Raw genomic sequence first — 20,131 nt, 5'->3', positions numbered from 1 at the left:
GCACCAGCTGAAAGGGATGAACAATCAGGAAACAAATTATTTATAAGGCAGGAGAGGAGTGGATAATTGGGAGCAGTTGTGTGGTGGTTATTTTTTGGGGGGTTTTTTATTTTTTAAGGGTTTTTTTTTGGCTTTTTGCTTGGTTTTTGGGGGTTTGGTGGGATTTTTGGGGTGTTTTTGTGGGGGTTTTTGATGTTCTGGTTTTGAAATGGTTTGGGGTTGGTTTTTGTTGTGTTTTTTGTTTTTGGGGAGGGAAAGTTTCATGTGTTTTTTTTGGATGATGTTGTTGGAGTAAGGATTAGGGTTTGTTGGTACTTGTGCTCTAAACCAGTAGTGTCATCCATATCTAATGTGACAGTAGTGCAGATGTGGGTATATTTCTCCATTTTTTTGAGCAGTTTTTGCTATGATGGTTGTTCCAGCCAAGCTTTCTATGTGTGTAGACTTGGAGAGTTTGTCCTTAATTTTTTTTTTTCTATAGGAATGGCTGCATTTGTTTGCCTGTCTGTTTTCTGAGATGGGTTTTTATTGTTGTACTTCTCTTTGTCTTTAGTATTGTGTTTGAGGTGTGAAAGGAGACTATATTTGGAGTTGTAGTATGTTTTTGGGGTGGGGCTGACAGGAATTTACCTGTCTCTATTCTTACAAGAAAAGTCCTTATATACTTACCCCATATGTAAAAGAAAATGGGACACATTGTCACTGCATTCAGAAGCTCTTGACTGTGTGTTATCTATGTTTGCTCTTCAACTTTTATTTTAAGCAATGTGGAAATTAGCTTTTATTTGTCATTTTTGTTTTTTCTATAAGATCATGCTTACAGAAAGGCCTAAGGAGTGAAAATCAGTTAGGAAAAGCAATGTGTGAGAACTAAAATGTGATGGGAAGTTCTTTTCTAGCTTCCATTCTTGCTGTTGGACTTCATAATGCCCTGAAAGAGGGGGCTGTTGCATTCTCTCAACGCTTTTGAAGACCAGAGTAATATCCTAGGATTTTGTTATTTTCTGTGAATGGATGTGTTTGTGTTGAGTAGAGCAATTCCCTCCAAAAATCTGGCAGAAACCCCAGTCCTATCCCACTTGCAGCCATTCCCAAATCAATGCTTGAAAATAGATGAAAGAGTAAATAAAACAAACTCTCTCTGAGAGAGCACTCAAACATTGCAGAGGAGAAAAAAAGAAAAAGGACTTTGCTTCATGCTGAGGAGCATATTCACTACCCAGTTGGGGTCTGACCCTGCACTCAGAGGGATCAGCTTGGAAAAGCAAGATATGGTGCTTCAGTGTGGGCTTTAATGGGACATTTCCAGTCAAGGGCATCTGGTTCCTGAGAGCTCTGTCTGTCAGAGGAAGGATATTGCATTGAAGATGAAATATTAAAAGCCTTCAGTAGTTATAGGCTTGTATAAAATCTTCTCCAAAGATGTAAACCAGAAATATTTTAAGGACTCCTCAATTTTCAAGAGGCTGAACTTCTAGAGGCTTGGAGAACCTGGTGATTTCAATGTAATTTTTCTCAGGAGGTAACTGGGCCTGCTGCATTAGCTGCCAGATCTAGCCTGGTCTAAAACTACTTTCTGCATAAATGGAAATGAGGGGGAAATTGGTGGTGGGATGTGAGGTAAATATAAAAATAGGAGTAGGGAGTAAGCAGGAGAGGGTGAGAAGTTTGCAGGCTGCTGGCAAACAGATCAAAGAGAAGCAGGAAGCCCAAAGATGTGATAGTTAATGCTTGAATTTTCACCTCTTACGGAGATGTAGCTGGTGAATTGTGCTGATTTTTGCCTAGGGAGGGTTAATTTTCTTCACAGTAACTAGTATGGGACTAAATTTTAGATTAGTGCTGAACACAGTATTGGTAATCTGGAGATGATTTGGATATTGCTGAGCAGCACTTGCACAGCACCAAGGCCTTCTCTGTTTCTTGTACTGCCACACTGCTGAGAGGTCTGGGGGTGCTTGAGAAGCTGGGAGGAGACACAGCTGGGACATCTGACCCCATCTGAACAAAGAGATAACTCCACACCACATAATATTATGCTCACTAAATAAAAAGGGGGCATGTTTGGGGTGTTTGTCCTCCCAAGTAACTGCTATGTGTGATGGGACCCTGCTCTCCTGAAGATGGCTGGATGTCTGCCTATGGAAGTGTTGAATGAATTCTTTGCTCTGATTTGTGTGTGTGGCTTTTGCTTTACCTTTTAAACTGTCTTTATCTCCACCCATGAGTTTTCTCATTTTTTTTTCTCTTCTGGTTCTCTCCCTGATCCTGCTGGTGGGGGAGTGACTGAGTGGCTGCTTGGGATTAAACCACAACAGAATTTTTGTCATGCTTAATATGCAGCTCAAAGGGTTAGAGACAATGAGAGATTTGATTGAAATGTGCTAATTGATTTAAAAGCTGTTACTACCATTTAGATACTAATTGGCAGGCTCCTATGCTTGCCATGGGGCTCACTTGCCTGGCTGTGCATTAGAGCCTTGTTAGTGGCTCCTTTTTGCAATTGCTGATCAAGGTACTCTGCTGTGCCTGGGCAGGTGTTGATAACAGCCCTGGTGCTGTGCCTGGGCTGGCAGATGGTCAGGGCATCACTGGTGTGTCTGTGCTGGACTGGGACTCCAAGTCAAAGGGACTGTGAACTGTGGATGAGCCCACAATGCAGCAGGCATCCCCTGGAGGAGCTCGTGCTGGAGCAGGCATGTCCTGGAGCAGCTTAATGGCTGAAGGAGGCTGTGAACCTGTGAGGATTGTCACATTCGTGAAGAGCTGCAGCTTGTGGGAAGGATCTGTGCTGGAGAAGTTTGGGTGGAACTGTTTCCCATGGGTGGAACACCACTCTGGAGGAGGGAAAGCAGAGATGCCCCTGAAACCTGTGGTGAAGATGACAGTGAGGAGCAGGTCCCTGCAGCCATGGAGGACTAGGATGTGGACCATAGCAGGAACTCCTTGTGCAGCCAGGCTGGGGATGAGGGGAGGAGTTCATTGTAGTGCCAAAGCCTGTAACCTGGCCCCAAAGAACCACGAGATTGTTTTGGATGCACCTTTAAATGCTGTAAGCCATAGCTTGGGTTGCATGTTGCAGGAATCACTGTACCAGGAGCCACATGGACCAGTGGAGGAAAAGCACTGAAAGCAGCAGTGAAAGAGCAGAGTGACTCGGCCTGAGACAGGTTTGGTGCCCAGTAACTCAGTGCAACCCACCACTCCTCCTGTCCTGAGTGGCCATGGTGACTTGAGGAGCCCAAAGTCATGGACTAAATGAACACAAAGAACCTTGTGGTACAGACCTTGTTAAGAAAACTACTCTGACCATTGATGGGACTCTCTGGCCACATTCCCACCACCAGAAGATTTTACTGCTGGGACTGAAGCCTCTTCACAGCAGAGGACTCCAGTGAGATGATGGGGGCTCTGCTTGGCACCCTACACACCCCTCTCACATGCATTCAGACCAGGTTTCACACCTTTTGTGTGAAGGATTGGAAGGTCTTGGGCTCTGGTCAGTCAGACACCTCATCTGTTTGTTTTGAAGGATGGGAAGTCATGGCCAATGAAGTTGTCTTGGGTATTTTATCTCCTGACCATGATGTAAATGATATGGAACAAGGAGTGGAATGTGCTGTGTTTGCCTGGGGTAATTTTTCTTCATGGTAACTAGTATGGGACTATTTGGATTTATGCTGGACACAGGTTTTTATGATATGGAGGTGTTTTTGTTATTGCTGAGCAGGGTTTGCACAGAGCCAAGGCCTTTTCTGCTTCTCACAGTGCCTTGCTGGTGTGGGGAGTGGGAGTGCATGGAAAACTGGGAGGTGACACAGCCAGGACAGTTGACCCTAACTGACCAAGGGATTCCAGACCAAATGACATCATGCTCAGTGTATAACGTAGGTGGAAATAAAGAATAATGGGGGGATTGTGAGCAGGATGGTTTCTGTTTTCCCACATGACCATTATGTGTGATGGAGCCCTGCTTTCCTGGGGATGACTGAACACCTGCCTGCCCATGGGGAGTGTAGAATTAATTCCTTGTTTTGCTCTGCTTGTATGTGTAGCTCTTGCTTTTTCTATTAAACTGTCTCTATCTCAAACCATGAACTTTCTCATTTTTGTTCTTCCAGTTCTCTCCCTGATGCCACTGAGGGGAGTGAGCAAGTGGCTGTGTGATGCTCAATTACTGTCTGGGGTTAAACCATGACATGCATATATTAGGTAATTATTTTTTTATTGTGGAGCTCTGCTCACCACTGGGTCCCCTGGCACTGCCAAGAAGAGCCTGGTCCATCCTTGACACCTCCCTTCAGATACTGATACACAAGAGTGAGATCCCCTCCCCACCACCTCTTCTCAAGGCTGAACAGGCCCAGGTCCCTCAGCTTCGTAAGAGAGATGCTTCAGCCCCTGAATCGACTTTGTAGCTTCCACTGGGCCTCCTCCAGGAGCTCCACGTTCCTGCTGTCCTGAGGAACCCAGAACTGGACACAGCACTCCAGATGTGCCTCACTGGGGCTGGGTTGAGGGGCAGGATCCCCTACCCAACCTGCTGCCAGTGCTGTGCCTTGAAGGATGTTGTAGACAGGTGGGGGTTGGCCTCCTCTCCCTGATAACAAGCAGTAGGACAAGAGGAAATGGCCTCAACTTGCATCAGGATAGGTTTAGATTAGATATTAGGAGAAAATCCTTCACAAAAGGAGCATTCAGATGTTGGAACAGATTGCCCAGAGAAGTGGTGAAGTCATCATGATTTGGAGGAGCATGAAAAAATATGTGGATAAGGCACGTAGGGACAGGGTTTAGTGATGGACCTGGCAGTATTTGGTTAACAGCTGGGCTTGATGATCCTGGAGGTCTTTTCCTACCTAAATGATTCTTTGCAGTACCAGGCTAAAAGTTTCAGAGCTAAAGGAGCTCGAGGGCAGGCCTCATGTCCACCTGGGGCTCCTCAGGCTGATCAGCTTCAAGATACTGAAAAAATAATAATGATAATCCCTGAATTCAGTCACAGAATCACAGAACCATAAATGTTGGAAAAGCCCTCTTAGATTAGAGCCCAACTATTAACCCAGCATGGTCATTTCCCTGGCTGTCCTCACGCTGTCCTCTTTTCAGAGGAGAACATTGTCACATCTTTATGTTCTGTGGGCACTTTTGCAAATAAAAGAACTTGGATAGTCAGAGATGAGTAGACTACAAACCCTGGATTTAAAACTTAATTTAAGGATGAAAGGATCAATGAGAAGCACCAGAGAAAGGTTTCTACATCATCTTTGTCCTTTAGTGCTCTTACAGGAAATTGTACAAGAAAAGGAACAGAAGAGTTCAGTTTAATTTGCCTCAGATTGGTCAAGCTTTTATCAGAAATTCTGAGTCACTTAACCACTTGTGACCACAATTTGCCCAAGATCTGACCTAGGTAAGCATCAACATGCCTAGAACAGTCCCAAGGATGTCCCTGGGACTGTTTCTGTGCTGAAAAACATTGTGGTCATTATTGCTTAGGTCTTTCTACCCCAAGCACTTCCCAGAAGCTGAAATGGTGAAGTTTGAATACAAACTAATAGGCATTGCAATTAATAAGGAAATTCAAATTAAAGAATAAAAAGGAAATGGTTCATGACTCATGTAAAATATTAAGTAAATGTAGTGGAAGCAAGTTTGACTTTAATTAGTGTTAAAATAGAGCAGGGAGAACATGATGGACTGCAGTGAAAAAAGGGTTTCAGGGTATTAAATGCAGAAAATTATCACTTGGAATTTCCCTGCAGTCCTAGTGGGGATTTTCTTGTTAGCTGTGCCTCAAACATGCTTCTCAAGGCTTGTTTCTAACTACAGATTGCAGGTAGTGTTTGAAACCAATCAATCAACCAGCTTACACTGACTCCATCAGATGTTTTTAGTTCTGTTGCTCTGTTAGAGAGGTGGCAGGGTAAAAAGATTTGTGTCTTGAATTCATACTTTTGGCACAAAAGGGAGGAAATAAATTTTGACTTCACACTTTTCAAAGGCTTTGAGTGTGACCATCCCCTTCTAGGAGGCTTTACCTGAGGTAGGGAAAGGGGTTGCTTGGATAGATATCTTTGCTTCCTCCAAAAAGTACAGAAAGATTTTCTGGGCTCTCAAGCTCTGCCTGACTCTGCTAATCACTAAACCCCATGTAAATGCTTTTCCCCTCTTAGTTCCTCTGCTCTCTGAACTGCCTAATCACCAAATATTTCTGCTGGCCACAAGTGGCAAAAGCATGATAATGGGTCATAATTCAGCCCAGCCCAGCATAACCTTCTTTCCCCTATAAATTAAAATGCAGCTGTCTTCTGGTTAGACATAAAGTGGCCTAATTTTGGAGGACTTGAGAGGTGAGACATTTCAGCGAGAGGAAAATTAATTTTACTTTAATGATGTGAGCTGTTACGTCTATCAGAGCACTGAATGCTTTCTTTACACTTGGACACAGTCGTTGACAGAGGCACTGCCTGACTGTAATATTTTTTCCCCCATTAAATTAGATTAGCTCACTTTAGGGTTATATCTTTGAGTCTGATTGAACAAATGTAGCAATTTATCCAGGCGTTACAGGATTTCCCCGTGGATGCTTGATGAGAGCTGCTCCGTGAGGATGATACACTTAATTAAAAGACAGAAGCTGAAGACTGATACAGATGTATCCTGACACAGCAGCTGGGTTTGTGTCAGGGTCTCTTTGCTTATTGGAATTGAAGTGGGGGGGATGAGGAGGACTCAGGGCTCTCATTACAGAGAGAGGAGCAAGCCCAGATCCCAGGCTGTGTTACACAATGAAGTTTCAGCATCATCCCTGATGCGATTCCGCGTGGGATCCACGCAGGGCAGAGCGGCTTGGCCTTGTTTATTCCTTAGGATTTGCCTTGTTTATTCCTTAGCATGGTGTGGTGGGGCTGGGGGGATCCCAGCCCTGCTGGTTTGTTTATTCCCTCTCAGTGAGGCTGGGAAAACCATCAGTGGAGGGAATCTGTGGGTGTCCTCCTTGAAGGGGAATCAATACGGGGTGTCCAAACCTCTTTTGCCTGGTTAATAAAAGAACAATGTATTGCCCATTCTTCATCCCACCTGTCCCCAAATCTCCTAACTTTGGGCAGGAAAACCCCTTGTTACCCTGGTCTTTCCCTTTATTTCAAATGGAATTAAAACAAATGACAGTATTTTTCTCTCCCAGTAGAGGGAAGTGTTGGCTAAACTGAATTTTGTGCGCGACTGCCCCGTTGCACCTCAAGCTAAAGGAGCTTCTCACAGCACTTATCCCAGGTAGTAAAAGGGTTTATGAAAAGTCAAGGTCTGTGGAAAGCAAAAGCACTCCACTGAGTGCTAGCAAGGTGGGAGGGCATGGAGGAACCTTTCAAATTGCAAAGGAAAATACTTCTTTTTTGCCAAGTTGAGCTGTGCAAGAAAGAAGCACTTCTAAACTTTTTTTTTTTCCTTGCTTGCTTTTTTCAAGGGAAAAAAAAATACAGAATCTGTTTTAAACTAAAATTTTTCCCCAAACTCAGTCTTTCAAGAACTGCATATTTTTCAGACTCTTTATTTCCTTAAAAAGGCTGTGACAAATGTGTAGGGCTATGGGCTAAAAGAAAGGCTTTATGAGCATCTTTGGGAGAATAAATGCATCTTTGCAACCAGCACTGCTGTCTACAACCCCTTTAAGAATGCTCACTTTGTGAAGGAAAAGCTATTTTTTGGAGAGAAGTGAAGATAAAGGTGACACCAACTGATCTCCCATAGTATTTGTTTTTTACTGCTGGTGCTTACTCCCACCTGACAGGCACATTTATTAGGTTTCAGCTGACTTCCCCAAACTTTTTCAGGCATTCAGTAAGCCAGCATTACCTCACTGCTTCTTGCAGAGAGGAGGATTTTAGCATGGCAGCACAGGTTTAATCAATTTTTCTCTCTCTGATCAACCTATCTATGGGGTTCCAATTAGCATGGCTCCTTCATGATTAGTGTTTGCATTATGAGGTCTCCTGTGCCAAGGGTGTTCCCCTCTTGCTGTGGGATTTGGAGATGCTGCTTTCATTGTGTGCTCCTGGGTTACGTTTCTGTGTCTTCTGAGGAGAGGCAATTAAAAAAGAACCAAAATAGCATATAAATGCTTGAAAAGTGGGGGAAGGGTTTCTTTTTTTTGGGGGGTAGAAAATGAGAAAACCATATCAGTCCTGCTTCTGGCATGGAAGAACTTTAAAAGGTAGCTTTTGTTTTTTGTTCTCTTGCACTTCTTCCTACCTTTTATTAATCTGATTTATTTTCTTTGTAAATATTGCTGTTTTTTTCTCTAAGCTGAGTTCAGACTGAGCTGACTTCATTATCACAGGATTGAGGATTTTCTAGTATTATGAGTAATTTCTGTATTTGTAAAGACACATGAAACAGATGGGTCATCCTGGTGCTTCAACAAGGTTTTAACAGTGTTTCCTCCCTCTGCAAAAAAAGGAGATTTAAAAATTCACAGAAGAATACTCTTATGGAATGCAAAAGAAAGAGAAGAAATTATTCAGGCCCAGTGGATGGGACATTAAGTGAAATTTTGTGGCTTTTCCCTGCTTTCCCTGGCTGTGCTACTGAATCTGTGAGTCTGAGATGCTGCTGGCTCATCAGCTCGAGATCACTGCTCTTGTGGTTCTGAAGGAAGGACAGAGGACCTTCATTCATAAACTGTGACTGGACTAAGAATGGGACGGAAGTGAATATAAAAAAATATTTTAATATATAATAGTATACATTATATAAAATAAAAATTCCCTTGTTCAGCCCCAAAACACATATCAATACCTCTTGTGTCATCAGCACAGGGCCCTGTGCTGCAGCCTATGGATCATAAAGCCATTGAAGCTAGAAAAGAGCTCCAAGATCATTGTGTCCAACCATTAAATTTACTCCTCCTTCATAGGAAGAAGCAGTAGGTTCACATGTCTTCTCTCTGTATAAGCCTAACTACCTCATGATAGTATTTTTTAGCTGTTTGGAGCAAGAAATGCCATTTTTTGATGTCATGGTTCCATGACAGGAGTTTCTGAAAGTCTGAGTATCCCCCTCCAAGGATGCTGGTTCTGCTCCCCAAGAACTGGGAGTATTTTGGGTGCAGAGAGCACTGATAGGGTGAGATCATCATCCCAGTGAGGAAGATTTCCAGCAGAGCTCAGCTTCTGGGATGAGCAGGCTGACCCCAGCAGTCATCCTTGCGCAGATTTTTCATTCTGGTGTGAATTCTTTTTTTTGACTCAACTTTAAAATGATGTTGGAAATCCACTAAAAATCACTGAAAAGATGATTGTTGCTTTTGTAATTTAGAGATGTCCTGCAGAGATGTGTTGGCACAGTGGCTGAGATGCCAAGGACTTTCCATTTGCATTTATGGGGTTGAAGATGTGCCCACTCCATAATCTCTTCAGGTCCTCATGAGAACCTGCTTCCCTTTGAGCAGCCACTCTTCAGCCTCATGTTGAGAGGTTAAATTTGAGGATTTGTCTTCTGCCTTTCACACCTCTCTGTACTGCTCTAAGGTTTCACAGGCTCTGTTCCCCAGGTCTGTCTTTTTCTGCCTTTCTTGGTCTTCATTTCCCTCCCTCTCCCTTTGTTTGTAATCTTTTTCCAGTCTCTGACCTCCTCTTCTCAGCTCCTTCTCTTCCTCACCCAGCTCTTCCCTATGATACACTCCATCATTTCCTGAATTTCCAGAATCTTTGCACCTTTTTATTCACTCAGTTGATAATTCCCTTGAGCATGAGCTTGTCCTTGAGCAGACACCTGCTCTTCCTCAGTTGTCCACTCTTCCTGAGTGAACAGCTGCCTTCCCACAGCCACTGCAGCCCCTCAGGTTTTTCCTCAATGATCTGCTCTTTTCCCACCACCTTTCCCTGAGCTGCTTTCAGCTGAGTATTTGTTACAGCTCCACACTCTCTTTCCAGAGTGGCAGCAGACACTTCCCAACACATCACTGAGGCAGTAAAGCAATGCCAGCCTCCCCTGTTTGCTGTTTTACCTCAGTAACTTGAGGTTTTGGGGTTTTTTTTTTTCAGTTTTTCAGAAGTTTCTTTCACTTTTACTACCCTGGATACTTCACGTGGCTGGGAAATCCTTACCACTCCTCTCTTGATCTACGTCTATCCATTTATGATCCCCCCAGTCACTGCTGGGTGGCTTGTTTTGGGTAAAAGTTGCTGTTCTCACTCATCAGAATTTTTGTCCTGTAACCATGATCCAGGGATCTGTTCCTTGAGGCCAGAGGCTCTGGGTCAGGCAGCTGCAGGAGCAGTGGGGTTTGGCTGGGGGTGATCAGAGGGTCCAGCTTTGGCACTGCTCACACCTCCCTCCTCCCTCTGTGTGCTGAGGAACCCCTTGCTGTGTCCTGCTGCCAGTGCCTCTCCTCTCCCCTCTGTCCTCAGCCCTGATTAAACCCTCTCTCCAAGGCCCCCGTGGCAACCCCCAGCTTCCACTGCAGCTTCACCCTCTCTCCTTCCCCTGTCCCACCTTTCTCCCCAGTCACATCCATCCCACCGTGCTCCCTAGGGCATGGCACCAGATGTGGCACTTGGGGACAAGGCTTAGCGATGGACTTGGCTACCCCGGTTTAAGAGTTCAACTTGATCATCTTGGAGGTATTTTCCAAACTAAACGAGTTTATGATAATATTGCTCCACTCACTGTGCTTCCTGTTGCCAAACTAAACAAGTCTATGATTTTAGCAGTGCATCGTCCCGTTTCACGGTGCCTTTTTCATCCTCCTCCTCTTCTCAAAAGATCAATAAAAAAAATCAATCATAAATGCTTGTTTGAAAAGCCATTCTGTCCCTGCTGTGATTTGCAGGGAAAGAGGCCGTTGCTGGTTTAGTACTTGGAGGGAATTTTGGCTTCTTGTCCTCACTTAGCAGTTACAGTCATGGATTAACACGATCAAGCTGGACATGTCTTTTAATTTTACTTTTTTCCTCTGCCCCCTCCTTGTGTTTGCAAGTTCAGATAATAAGTTGAAAATATGAGGCTTGAATTCTGCAGTGGACAGACAAGGGTGTATTGCAGTTCTGGAGGCCTTTTTTTCTTGTCTGCAAGGAGCCAGGCTTCCTGAGTTTAGATACTTCAGGGATTTAGAAGGTACTGTCTCCACTGCCTTCCACCCCTTGGAAGTCCATGAACATGCATAAAATATTTTGGTGTCATGTTAGGAGTATTGTGCTTGATGAACTGACCTGTCTGACTGGACTTTCAGGACATTTTATTTCAGTAATTTTTCTGGTTCATTTTTCCTTATGATTGTATTGCCTGCAGAAGCTAAGAATCCAGCAGATAAAAAATCCAAACTGTTTTATTTGCACAACAGTTTTCTTTTTACATGGCAATGAAGGTTGGTGTACAAATGCCAAAGCAAGAAGCTTGTGCAGGGACCTTCTGCTACCCCTGAACTCCATTAAAAAGTTCTTTCAGCTCCGATTTTGGAGCTTCCTCTTGTACCAAAGGAAACTTTTGAAAACAAAATAGAATGACGACATTCCTCTTTAAAATTCTTATTTTAACCATAAGCCCTATTTTAACCATAACCTATTTTAACCATAACCTATTTTAACCATAAGCCCTTATTTTAACCCATAAGCCCTCCTTATCCTTCCTCCCTCCCCACCATTTCTCTGCCATCGTTTCTCCTTCCCCGCCGCTCATCCCTCGGGATTTCCCGGGCCGCGCTCCCCGCTCTGCTCCCCCGCTCCCACCGGCGGCAGGGGGCGCTGCGGGGCCGCCCCTCCTGCGCTCGGCGGGGCGGGCGGCGCCTCCATCCCTCCCTCCATCCATCCCTCCATCCCTCCCTCTATCCCTCCCTCCATCCCTCCCCGCTCCCCCCCGCCGCCCGCCCGCCCGGCCGGGGCTGCGCTGGCTCCGCTCCGCTGCCGCGGCAGCCGCACAGACGGCGCGGCGGCTCCGAGCCATGCGCGCTCGGCGGCGGGCGGGCAGCGCGCTCCGCGCACGGCAGCCCGGCCCTTCCTCCCCGCGGGACGGCACCGCTCGCGGACTAAAACTCTGTGGATACAATGAAGTGGCTCTGGGACTCTTGGTTTAGCAGGAAAAATTAAATAAACCAATGTAAGTTTTTCTCTTTTTATTTCGTTTGTTTGTTAATAAAATAGTAATAAAAAAAAAAAAAAATAAAATAAATAACGGGGAAGAAAGGAGAGGAAAGGATGCCCGGTTCAGAGCGTGTGGCGGAGGAGGAATGAGTAGTGCCGGGGTTTTCCCTTCCCCAAAGTTTCCCTCCCCGGCACCGCGACCGTCCCGTCCGAGCAGGGCGGCAGGGAGGGAGCGGGGCTGGAGCAGAGGGAAGTTGGCACAGCAAAGCTTGCGCTGGGCTGTGGAAGCAGAGGATTTAAAACCTTATAGATATAGATGCGTATTGCTCTTTAAAGGTAATTCTGGCAGAGAACCGGTTTAGTTTCCATCTTCCCCCGGCACCCAGGAGTGCCGGGAAGAACACAGAAAATACTCTGCGATTGTTCAGTTGATGTTATGTGGTGTCAGATGTGTTGGAGTGGAAATCTAGTGGCAGGTGTTGAAGGGAAGAAATGAGCTGGAATGGTTATTACTGAGGTGGCAGGGGAAACGAATTGTTCTTCTGTATGGCAAGGGTGTTACTGGTATTACTTGTTGTAAGATCTGACATATTTTAAGTGTGTTTCTGAATGGCACCGAGCACGTCAAAGCTGTTTGTAGAACACCTTTGCTTAAAAAATGGGGAGTTTTTACCGGCACAAATTAAAAACTTGATTTGGCTCAGGTAAATAAAAGCAAATTGGGGAGAGCTCTGCTGCACTTCAGCAAGGTGATCATGATTTTATTGAGGCAACCCTGAGGGGAACAGTGACACACTGGGAGCACTGTGAGAGAGAATGAAAGCTAAATTAAAGCAAAACTTATGCAATCGGAGTGTGGCTGCAATGGGAATAAATCAGACCTTTCAGTTTTATTTTTCTTGGAGATTTGGGTGGAGGAGGTGGAGATGAGCTTCTAAAAAGCAAAGAAATACACAAGCCAGGCACATCTATGGCAACAGGTCTCATTTTGCCATGCAAAGGGTGAGCTGAGCCTTTTGAGTGCTTGAGCCAAGCTTTTCCAGTCACAAGTGGGGCAGTGGCTGCTCCTGCAGACAAGCCTTGGATCTGGAGTTGGTGGCCCCGATTTCTCCCACCGCCGGCCTGGCGAGCAGCTCTTCCCAAAACACAGGGCGGATGGTGGAATAAACACAGTGATTCAAAGAGGATTTGTCAATACTAAAAATAAGCAGGCCCACAGATGTGTCCTAGGGGGTCATGTCCAGGCACAGCATTTTCGGGACCAATGAGCCGATTTCGGCGATTTTCTGTCTGTGTGTCCTGTCCAAGGTGCTGAAGTTCATTTTGCTGTAATTTCCCAGAATTTTGGGGTTTGGCAAAAGTGATCTTGGAGACTTCCTGTCATCTTAAACCAGCGAGGGGTTCCCCCCACCGGGTTGTATGAAGAAAAAGCAGGGATGTGTTTTCAGACACGTATGTTTGATCCGTCCTTTTGGCGTGGGGAAGCAGACCAGGTGGAGACGCAGATGGATCCAGCAGATCCTATAAGCTTATGGTGGCAGAGAATTGGAAAGGTCAGAGCTGTGAGGCAGTGAGGAGTGAAACCCTCTTGCTCTGATGGATCAAGGAAGTGGTGGTTTTGGAAGTGTCACTTCTGTTGGTTCAGGTGCATTGCCTTGATGAGACTCCTGGTTCCGAAAACACTGAAGGGAGCCCAGAGTCAGGATAGGATGGGAATGATACAACTGGAATTGGAGTGATGTCCACTGGTTTTGTTAATATTTTTTTATTCTGGTATAGTCTTTTTTTAAGTGGAAAATGTGGTTGACAGAAAGTTTCAGAGACTGAGGGTCCTCAATAAAAAATGTTGGTGTGTTTTTGGGGAAAATGTCTCAACGCGTAAGCAATGGAAGTTGTGGTATTTTAGATTAATGTGCCAAAAGGTCTCAGCCTTGAGTAGTGGATTTTATGTAACTTTGGTAGGGGGCAGATCACAGTACTGCCAGAAATAATCACAGATTAATGTTTTACTGAACTTGCTCATGATTGGAGTTGGATGTTGTAACACGGTTGTTCTCAGTTCTTGCCGCTCACTCTGAATCATCCATAGTGCAGCTTTGCTCTTCTGTCTGAGGCTCTGAGGGTTTTACAAGCACCAAGGGTCAGCTTCTAAAGCCGGAGTTCTCACACAGAAGTGGTTTGTGCTGCAAGGAGCCCTGCAGATTTAAAGCATGCCAGGGCTCTGTACAGTGTGGCAGGGAACGGATCCTGTTTCATGCCCTCAATCATTCGTCAGAGGTCACAAAGGTATTCAGTTGCATCATTGGGTATGTAGCCTAAATACCTTGACCATGAAGGGGGTATGTAGACCACGAGACTTTGTGACTCTGAATGACAGCTCATGGGTACAGACTTTAAAACTGCAACAGAGTTGAGAGCATTTTATTCCTGGCTTGAACCAGAAAGTGGCCTTGGTTCTTGCTGTGATGGACTAACACCTGTGGCACCAGCTCCCAGCTGCCAAGACCTTTACATGTTACAGGAAAAGGTTGAGTAGTTGCTGTGTTCTTGATTTAAATGCGTTGTCAAAATTATGTTTAAAAATTTACTGATAGGAAATGTCATCCTGACTGGGAGATTAATGAAATACAGCTACTTTTAGTTTCTTTAAATATCCTATTTATGATGTTAAATAGGGATTGGTTTAACTTCTCATTACCTTTCTCTCTTTGGTGTCTTGAAGGAATCCTTTGTGCATGTATAGGAATAAAGAATATTTTGGGTTGCATATTAAAACATGTTGGTGGTCATTCAGAAATCCTAGTCCTGCTTTTCAGACCAAATTTATTATCAACTTATTATCACCTTTAGTGCCTTAATTTTTGAAAGCTCAACTTGAAAAACATAGAAGGGACCTGTTGTTTTCAGAGGGTGGGTGCTCAGCTCTTCCTGAATATTTCTACCTTTTAAGTTGTCTCTGATGGTGCTCAAGATTTACTCTAGAAAATTATAGACCTGATTGGTAAAAGGTGACAAAAAGTAATTTCTCAGTTCTCTTAAACAGAACTTTGGTAACATAGAAGCAGCATCACCTTAAATATCCACTTATATTTCTGTTTTGTGTTTACACATTGTCTTGCTGTAGGGCCTTTAAACATGGTATAAAGCAATTTATCATTGGAGTTCTGTCATTGCTTCTCCCTTTCACCACCTAACCTGGAGCAAAATGTGTGAAGTCTGTTGGGTATATTTCTGCTTGTTTGTAGTGAATATCTGTTCCATGGTGTAATGGATGATTGCAACCAGTGCAGATAAACATGTGTTTATTTATCCTTTAAATGGGATTGTCCTTATGAACACCTACCAAAAGGAAACCCCGGTTATATTTCTATTGATCTTGGTTTATTATTTACTCTGCAGACCAAACTGAGGAGCCCACTTTGACCTGGCTCTGTCTCTTTGGGTTTCTCTTGCAGAGTGACAGTTTCTAAATCAGGACGGAAATCAGGTCACATTTCTGGCTCTACAGGATTTATCTCATTGCTCTTCTTTCAAAGTAATTAGAGTTACTAATAATGAGGAAAAGAAAACTTTTCCAGAACTGGAATGTCCCTAACTCCTCTCTCCTTCTGGCAGTTTTTGTGTCACTGAAAAGATCCAGGTAGTTCAGAAACTTTTTTGTGTAGGATCCTTTTGCTCTGTTATCTACACAATGTCTTCCTTTCCATGCAGCTGCAGGCGTTACCTTCACCTTTGCAAATGTATCTTCTTTCCCTTAGAATTGTATTTCCTTATCTATTTCCCAATAATTCTGGAGCTGGTGTTACCAGCTCTGGGCTGTCCATTTGTAGTGAGTGAGATCCCAGATTTCAGCTTGGGAGAAGAATAAGAACACATTTATTAAAGTTTTCCCTGTCCCAGTCCCTCAGCTGGCTCAGGACAGTGATTTTGTTAAATTCAGGCTGTACCAGCTGTCACGACCACTGTTTGTACCTCTCCTTTTCAGGTTTCTATTCAGTCAGAGTTCACAGAGGAAAATTCCCATGAAAGTCGGCAAAAGAACCACAAAAATTCCCTCTCTTCTCACACTCCCACCTTTGAGGAGGTGTAGCTTGGCCTCCCATCAGGAGATCACCTTGTGAATCATTAAAGTGCAAAGTTTTCATTGGTGTCAAAAGATCCCTTATCTTTCATGGCAGAAACATGCCTCACTGCTCTTTGTGTTGAACAAAGCCTTTGTTAATCACTGTACTGCATAACAAGAATGGCCTGAGTTTTATTTTTATCATCATATTGCAAGAGCTTTTTGAATGTAGAGATTTGACACATCAAATAATACTGTTGTACCAAAACATGTAGAAAAATTAAAAGTTCTATTAAGCCTCAAGTTTTCTCTTTACCCTCTTTTATTTAATTATAAAATTAGATGCTTTCTTTTATGTCATGTAAAAAATAAGTCCACACTTTACTGGATTATTTATTTCATCTCTTAGCTTGAATTGAGTTTTCCCAGTTTGCTAAACTTTAGTCTTTTACTGCAATACTGAGAGCCCTGCCAACAGGTTGTAGATTCTTTTTAAAGCTTGCTGGATTCCTAAGGTACTAAAACTGCTCTGCTTTCAAGTTATTGTTTGAAAGATATCTGCAACTTGTACTTTATCAATTTTAATCCAACTCTAGTATAGAATATCTAAAAAAGTTTAGCTAATTTGATTTGCAAGTGTATAAAAGTTAGGTGATTGAATGAAGACTATAGGCACAATTAAGGTGTGTTGGAAGAAATGAATCTTTTTTAGTATTCATGGCAATTGAAGGTTGATTGTCAACACAAATCCAGATTTTTAGGGTTTTCAAAGGGTTTTGGGAGGTGGAGGTTGTGGCTGAGTTTTTTTCCCTGTTGATATTATGTCTTCAGAGAAAACAAAACAAAATATGTGTGATACAAAGTCATAGAAATACTTGTCTATGGGCAATTCCTTTTTAAGACCCATTAGCTGAAGATAGATTAGAGACTAACTTTTTAAGCCAAAATCTATTCTTAAAGACTGCATTAGTTCTAAAGTGATTTTTCTATGTTTCTTTTCTTTATCACAATGAAATGGTCACTTATACCCCCTAAAAAGAACAGTTCTGTTAGAGGCTGAATACGCCACTGGTGCTCCCAGTGAAGCACATTGGGTCTTACAAGCTTTGCTTCAGGTTTAGCAGAACCTTGGTCCTGGGAAACCAAAACAGGACAGCACAGAGGGATCACTTCTGGTTATTTCCAGTGAGTAAAAATTCCCCCTGTAGGAGCCAGCTCAGATTTTGTGCCCCACTGCCAGCCCATTCCTGTCCTCTGAGGAGCATCCCTGCTGCAAGGTCAGGCAGTCCCCCTGGGAAATGAACTTTAAAGTGATGAAAAAGAAAAAAAAAAAAAAAAGCTCCCTTCCCATGGTGTAAAGCTCAAAAAGAGGAGCAACTCTGTCATGAAGTTTTTGTTTTAACCTGTGAGGCAGCCACCAGAAGTGGGCAGAGGTTTAGGCAGAGCAGTGCTAGCGGGAGGCTTTAGGGGAGAGGAGAAAGGAGCATCATTAAAGTGTTACAGCCTGACCTGCAGACAGGCACTTGGTGTTGTCTGAGGCCTGACACGCTGGTAGCACGTTACATAATGCACAATTATAAAATCACACTAAAGCCTCTTTAAAATACCTGCCTGATTATAACAGGGTAATTATGCCGCGTTTAATAGAGCTGAGTGCTGTGGGGAAGGGACGCTCCTGCCCTAAACTTGCTCCTGTGCCTGCCCCCCGGATGCAGCCGGCAGTGCCATCCTCTCGGAAGCCCTAAACCCTCCAAAACCCCCTCGGGTGTGTGCCTGTTCCCCGTTTCGCTCTCGTGTTACAGAGGTTGTCCTTTCCTTCCGGACGGATTTCTGCCTGTCGCTGCTCCCCATATTAGTCCAGCCAGCGCGACGCGACGCGGCCGCCCTCTCTCCCTCCCCGGGGCCGAGCACATCGCCTCCTCTGCGTCCCCAGCCCGGTCCCCAGCTTCATCCCCAGCCTGATCCCCAGCTTCATCCCCAGCTTCATCCCCAGCCTCATCCCCAGCTTCATACCCAGCTTCATCCCCAGCCCGGTCCCCAGCCTCATCCCCAGCCTGATCCCCAGCCCGATCCCCAGCTTCATCCCCAGCCCGATCCCCAGCCTCATCCCCAGCCTCATCCCCAGCTTCATCCCCAGCTTCATCCCCAGCCCGATCCCCATCCCGTTCCCCAGCTTCATCCCCAGCCTCATCCCCAGCCCGATCCCCAGCTTCATCCCCAGCCTGATTCCCAGCTTCATCCCCAGCCCGATCCCCAGCCTGATCCCCAGCTTCATCCCCAGCCTGATCCCCAGCCTCATCCCCAGCCTGATCCCCAGCCTCATCCCCAGCCCGATCCCCAGCCTCATCCCCAGCTTCATCCCCAGCCTGATCCCCAGCCTGATCCCCAGCCTCATCCCCAGCCTCATCCCCAGCCTCATCCCCAGCCTCATCCCCAGCCTCATCCCCAGCCTCATCCCCAGCTTCATCCCCAGCCCGTTCCCCAGCTTCATCCCCAGCCTCATCCCCAGCCCGATCCCCAGCTTCATCCCCAGCCTCATCCCCAGCCCGATCCCCAGCTTCATCCCCAGCCCGATCCCCAACTTGATCCCCAGCTCGATCCCCAGCCCGCTCCCCAGCCTCCGGCACAGCACATCCCCCCCATCCCGCTCCCCATCCCTCTCCCCATCCCTCTCCCCATCCCCATCCCTCTCCCCATCCCCATCCCTCTCCCCATCCCCATCCCTCTCTCCATCCCTCTCCCCATCCCTCTCTCCATCCCTCTCCCCATCCCTCTCCCCATCCCCATCCCTCTCCCCATCCCTCTCCCCATCCCTCTCCCCATCCCGATCCCTCTCCCCATCCCTCTCCCCAGCCTCCAGCACCGCGCTGTGTCCCGCAGCTGCCGGCGGGGCAAAGTCTCTGCCAGCCGTGTCTGCAGCGAGACGGTCTGCAAAGCACTGCAAGTATCTTAACAATTTTTAAGTAATTCTGGGGTTTTTTCCCCCCTCCCCGTATCTCTTTTCAGCAGCGTCTCACGTCGAGAGCTCTGGCGGGGCTCGGTGCGAGCGTGGTTCCCCCGGCTCCCCTGGGACTCTCCCCTTCGGCGGAGCTCCCCGGCTTTGCCGAGGTCCTCGCAGCCCTTCCCTTCCCCGCGTCCATCAAACGGAGGGATGAGTCCTCTCCTCGGCTCTGCCGGCGTAAATCCAGATCGATTTGTTCGACTTCAGCAGAGCTAATCCAGATTTACACAGCCCTTTCCCCGAGGACTTCCCCCGGTTTTCGCTCTAGGTGACCGTTAGTGGGCCAATGTCAAAATACATCTGATCTAGGCAGATTCCTTGTCTCCAGATATTAATTATTCCCTGGCAAAAGTTTCTGGGCAAGAGAAGTTGGATTTGGAAAACAATATACAAATTCTGTTTCTAATTTTAGAAAGTAAGGGGGATTTTTTTTTCCCCTCCTGTTGAAACTAAATATAATTTGAACGATAATGTACAAAGTCTTAAATATAGCCTGCAATTATACATGGCATATGAATAGTTTCTTTTGGTTTTAACATGTTTGGTTTATTTTTCCATCTTTCTCAGCAGACAGCTGTTAGATAAAGGGAGAAAAGTAAATAGTTGTTATGAAACCATACGTCATAGCTACAAGGAATAATTTTAAAAAAGGAATTATCATATGAATAAGGGAAGATAAAGGCAAAATTAATCCTTTCTGTGCTTTTTTCCCTTGTCCCTCCATTTTATGACACTTCTGTAGTAGTACTTTATCTGAGAAGTACTTGAGTGCTTCTAGAACAAATTTCTTGTAGGTCCATCATGATCCTCTTCTGCTGGATTCAGGCAGCTTTGAACTGAGGCTCTGGATCCGTCATGGGAGGATGAAATTGGGGTAGAAACTTTCCTAAGAAAATCCCTGGTTTCTTGGGTTCCCTTGTGCCCAGTGGAAATTTTGCTTGAATTATTCTGAGTTTGCTTCTCTATGAAGTTGCTCAACTTGACAGC

General features: G+C 45.1%; 1 protein-coding gene and 1 long non-coding RNA gene across 2 annotated transcripts in view; both read left to right on the top strand.

Annotated features, from left to right (window-relative positions):
- Positions 1-68: 68 nt before the first annotated feature.
- LOC147656018 (uncharacterized) lies at positions 69-9,305 on the top strand. Its single transcript, XR_015279883.1, has 3 exons — positions 69-3,634; positions 4,122-4,212; positions 7,190-9,305. It is a non-coding gene; the product is annotated as an uncharacterized LOC147656018 (long non-coding RNA).
- A 2,572-nt stretch (positions 9,306-11,877) lies between these two features.
- The window catches only part of SCN5A (sodium voltage-gated channel alpha subunit 5), a 211,812-nt gene continuing 203,558 nt past the window's right edge, over positions 11,878-20,131 (top strand). Inside the window, exon 1 of the mRNA XM_086866202.1 lies at positions 11,878-12,096. The gene's annotated coding sequence lies outside the window, so the exon portion shown is untranslated. The remainder of the gene's footprint in view (positions 12,097-20,131) is intronic.

This window comes from Cyanistes caeruleus, chromosome 1, assembly GCF_971803275.1.
Source record: "Cyanistes caeruleus chromosome 1, bCyaCae1.hap1.1, whole genome shotgun sequence".
Taxonomy (NCBI): domain Eukaryota; kingdom Metazoa; phylum Chordata; class Aves; order Passeriformes; family Paridae; genus Cyanistes; species Cyanistes caeruleus.
The sequence above is the reverse complement of the archived record's forward strand: the minus strand, read 5'-3'. Positions and strand labels throughout refer to the sequence as shown.